At 41.6% G+C, this 5,072-nt stretch overlaps 1 protein-coding gene across 10 annotated transcripts in view; it reads left to right on the forward strand.

Annotated features, from left to right (window-relative positions):
• Positions 1–5,072, forward strand: part of GLIS3 (GLIS family zinc finger 3) — a 354,919-nt gene that overhangs the window by 161,389 nt on the left and 188,458 nt on the right. The window lies entirely within an intron of this gene.

Raw genomic sequence — 5,072 nt, forward strand, 5'->3', positions numbered from 1 at the left:
CCTATTGTTGGGCAGAGAGACACAGGGGGGCAGCCGCCAGTTTGGCTGCTGCCCTTTGTGCCGCCCTGCCAAATGGCGATTTCCCCTCCCAGGCAGGGTGCAAAGCTAGGCTGAAGTGGCAGTGAGGACTGCTGATTCTCATTGGGGAGCCAAAATTATTATTTTTTCTGGGAGAGTTGATTTTCTGGGAAATTGTGGCCAATGCCATTTTTTGCGGAGATCGCCATTTTTCACAGTTTCCATGAAAATCTCAAAACCATGATTTAAGTAGGTCCCTAACAATAACCAGTTCAACTGGCAGGCTGCATAAGGCCTTCAATGGGATAATGTGTGGCCCCTAAGCTCTCACCTGGCCACTGCTCCCCTCATTTCTCTGGCTGCAAAAGCAACCAGAGTCTCCAGGTTCTCCCCTCCCACCTTCAGCTGCTGCTTCCTACTCTCACCCCAGGAGGCGGATCAGTGTAGTAGCACAAGGAGATGAGGGTGAGTCCAGGGCCACCTATTACGGGGGTGAAGAATGTTGCCCACATGGTGCAGCACTGGGGAGGGCACCTGCATGGATGTATTTTGCAGCTGGGGGGATCACACTTGCACACCTACGCAGAACAGCACTGTGAGGGTGAGGGGTGCCTGGTGCAGCCAGAAGTCTTGGTTACAGACCCCAAAACCTTTGAGCTTTTCAGCACCTTGAATGTGGATTAAGGTTTGGCAGCTCCTGATCCACATAATTCTTGTTTTATTACTTATTTCTTGTTTTAGTTAGGATTCCCCTATAGGATTCTTCAGAATTTAAATTTTCTGCTTGCTGTAGAGATTGCTCTTTTTCTGCAGGTTTTCCACGCTTAATATAATAAGCACATTTTTGACCCATGATGGCAATAAAGCACAGAGATTAGGGCTAGGTAGAGACATTAAAAAAGCCTGAGGTAGAATCCATCTCAGTTGCATGCTTTTCTATAAGCAGTTTACTTTACATCAGTAGCAAACAGAACACACATTCACCCTTTGGTGGGGTGCAAATCTTAGACTGGGTTCTGCCATTTTTAAACCAGTCTGCGTGCCAAACTTCTGTTCTGTTTTGGGTATACACTGGTTTCTGATCGCTTATGCTCGTAAAAGTGTAACGTCTGTATCTGGCCTTGCAGTTTGAAACTTTTGTTTGTCAGAACTGAAAACATATACAACCAAGCACTTTCCAGCATCAATATGATCCTTTTATTTTGTTTGGAATTTGTGTATTTCTAGGCAAGCTGGTTTGTTTAAGGCCTTTTCTGATTTGTTTTTCATTCCACTTCTGCAGGATGAAACAGCACCTTGAAAAGTTAGTACATAATACATGTTGATTTTTTTTTTTTTGTGGTTGCTTTCAAACCCAGCACTTCAGTATGTTGATTTCTTCTAATCTGTTTGCAGTAAGGTCTTTAAAGAGACCCAGACTTCATTGGTTCTTTTTTTGCAAAATTTGCACAAATAATAAAAATAGGTGCATGTCTGTGTACTGCAAGGGGATACCACTCACTCCAAACACTGCTGCTACACTAGATACGTACATGGAAATCAAGCTAAGGGTGTGGTTTCCCACACCCATGTTTCTGCCAAAAATAGTGTCTAAGTTGTCCCCACACCTATATCCATGTAAGGACATGATCTAAAGTTAGGGGTGGAATTGATGGTGACTGTCTACAATTTAGTTCCTCCCACTGACTTCCCAATCCAAAACTGCCCTCTTACTCATTTTTCTGCCAAACATAATTTAGCAGCATAGTAGCTATGATTAACTTACTAACAGTTAGTGACTGAAATTTTAGACTCTAACAATTTATTCAGTTTTATGCATATTCCAGAAATATAGGTTAGAAGCCAAAAGTATATATTCTTTAGCCAAGCAATTCAGTAGAAAATCCACTATGGCTTGTATCAGGCTACTACAGATTAAGCAATTTTACAGCACAGGTAGTTGCCAGAGCTAGGCAGGAAAATGCCTGTGAATGCAAGTATTTTGCTTTGATAATTTTGAAACATTTTGTTCTGAGTTTGACCATTAATTGAAATTTTACATTAAGTTTATAGTAAAATAAAATGTCATTTCAAGCCAAAAAGACAGAGAAAACAAGAGAGAGCTTTTTGCTTAGAACATGTTGAAATGGGACGTGCCAATTTCAAACCTTCTTCCAGAATTTTTCAAAATAAATCCATCAAGCCAGCTTTTTCTTGTAAAAAGTTTCTATTTTGATTAACTGGCATTTCCTGACAAAAAGCAGGTTTTCAAAAAATACCCAAACCATTCTAGTTGCAGCATGCTGGGACCAGGGATATGTTTCCATGGAAGGGAAAGCCTCTTTTTGCAAGCTGTCTTTTCAGCTGTTTTGTAATGAATAGCGAACATGAGTCAGCTTGGAAGGCATGGCTGAAAATCCACATTGCCATTTAGTAGGCAGTGCTGCAGTCCATATCTTGGATAAGCAGTTGCCAGGTTATGGTGCTTTAAGTGTTCAACAAAGTTAACTCTTTTTAATTGATTCAATCAATACTTGGATTATTTATTACATGTAAACTTGAAAAGGGTTTTCTGTATGTGGTCATGCCATAAAATATATGCACATGTACTATTATTCAGAGACTCCAATGAGAGTTGGGACGCAGAGTTCTAGGCATTATGGAAACACACAGAAAGATACAGTTCCTACCCTAGAGGCAAAATAATCTAATTTACAGCCTGAGATGCAGCAGTCAAGGTCTGTATGGTGGGTAGCAGTGGTAGCTGGGGTAGTGGCAGGAATTGGGCCAGTTATAGTAGCTGGATTGTGGCAGTGGCAGCAGTTGCCCTTCTTGTACTCCCTTCAAGTGCCTGGGGTTGGTGCCCACCCTTGTGATGCTACTGTTTACAGCAAAGATGGGTGAGTGAGTACAGTATAGTCAGCTGTAGAACAAGAGTTCCAGAAAAGGGCTTAGTTTTCTCAGAAATAAACTGCTAACCGAATTATTAAAAAATGAATGGCAGGGTTTTAAACCAACACTACTGTCCTGCAGAGCACCATACCAAAGGCCTCATGGCTCTCTTAGTGGTGTGAGCCTCATTTAAATCTGTCCATACAGTCTTCCTCCTGTGCATAACAACAGAGGGAGTAAAAAAAGAGAAGGTTCAGCCTCACAACAGTGCATACATGTATAACAGCAGCCCTCAAGGAAGTCAGGGTTGGCTCTGGCTTTCAGTCTGGCTTTCTGTGTGCAAGAGGCCACTAAGGATCAGTTACTGCAGCCCACATTAGCTGCCAAGCTGTGCCTGAGTGCAACTGACAGGGTAATCTACTGGAGCTGTACAGCCTGTGCTAGCTCTGATAGTTGGGGCATATGTAGCACTATCTGCTGCTGACAGAGGATCCATGCTTGAATAACCACATCCTTGTTGTATGCAATTGTATCCTTGCTTGCATATTGTGACTGTACACATAATGCAGTGACATAGTTCCACGTGATGCCTTTTGATTACCACACAGGCTGGCAACCAGGTACTCTGCCTTTTGGACCTCACATACCTACATGACCTAAAGCAGGCACAGGATGGGTGACAAGTTTGGCCAAATTTTATAAACTCAACACGAGAGAGATGAACAGGAGGGATCTAGAGTAGGGAATAAATTAGCTATGCCAGTTTGAATGAAAACATTTGTTCAAGTAAGGAAACAAAATGAGAAACTTTTTAAAAGCAATTCCAGGAGATTTGGAACATAAATTCAGGAGTCAGGAAAAAATTGAACATATGAAAAATTATGACGACTGTTTGTTAATATATATTTACTTTTCCTTTTTAATCCTGGATTTGGATTGGCATTTCTCTGCTCAGAGTTTAGGGCTGAAAAGTGAGTTGTTAATTAAATCTGATATCTTTGCTAGGCATGATTGCCTATTTTGGATTCTGTGCTAAATAATATAATGTTTTTCCAGGTGGGTTTTTTCAGTTTTCTCAGCATCTCATCCACTATAAAAGTTATAGTTGCCTTCATCATCCCTAAATACTTTAAAAATAATATGACTAATTAGCTTCTCCCTAGGTTTGTCAGTTTCCCCAACTAAACTCATTACTTTTTTGCTAAAAGCTCTTTTACTTCTATGCTTTCAGTTTTGGACTAACTTGATAAGCTTGTCTTGAAGTTCTGCTGCTCTCTATGTATCATTATTTCTCTGGTTTTGTATGATTCTAATTTCCTTCAGAATTTTTTCTTTTTCCTCTGGGAAATCTTATATCCGATTTTGGCCTCTGCTTTCCTTCTTAAATTAACAATGAGGCAAATAATTAATCTAATTCTTTAGCAATCCACATCCTATCTTCTTGGTCATTAGATTACCTTTGCAGTTTTTTAGGCTAGGGACAGAAGTTAAACAAACCGGTTTAAGTGATCAGAAACTAGTTTAAACTTGTAACAGAACAGAAGCTCAGTGCACAGCGCACCTCCTGACACAGGAGGTACATGGTCCCACTAGGGGGAATGTCTTACTGGACCTGGTATTGGCAACGGGGGATGACATGGTAGGGGACCTACAGATTGGTGGTCACCTGGGGGACAGTGATCACCAAATAATAGAATTCATCATAAGACGTCGAGTGGGTAAGGTAACTAGTAGGGTGAAAGTGCTAGACTTTAGGAAAGCTGATTTCAATGAACTCAGGCGATTAGTCAGGGACGCACTGCAGAGTAGGAGTTTTGAAGAGATGGGAGCCCAGGAAGGGTGGCTGTGCCTTAAGGAAATGATCCTTCTGGCACAGAGGGAGATGATCCCGATGCAAGGGAAAGGGGCCAGAAAGCTTCCCTGGCTGACCAGAGAAATCCAGAGCAGCCTACGGGCTAAAAGGGGAGCATATAAAAAGGAAACAGGAAGAGATTACTAAAGAGGAGTATACCTCCTCTGCTCGTGTTTGTAGGGAGGCAGTTAGACGGGCCAAAGCAACCATGGAGCTGAGGATGGCATCCCAAGTAAAGGACAACAAGAAATTGTTCTTTAGATATATAGGGAGTAAAAGGAAGGCCAGGGTGGAAAAGGACCCCTACTAAATGGGCAGAAGCAATTGGTGA

This window comes from Alligator sinensis, unplaced genomic scaffold, assembly GCF_000455745.1.
Source record: "Alligator sinensis unplaced genomic scaffold, ASM45574v1 scaffold392_2, whole genome shotgun sequence".
Taxonomy (NCBI): Eukaryota; Metazoa; Chordata; order Crocodylia; family Alligatoridae; genus Alligator; species Alligator sinensis.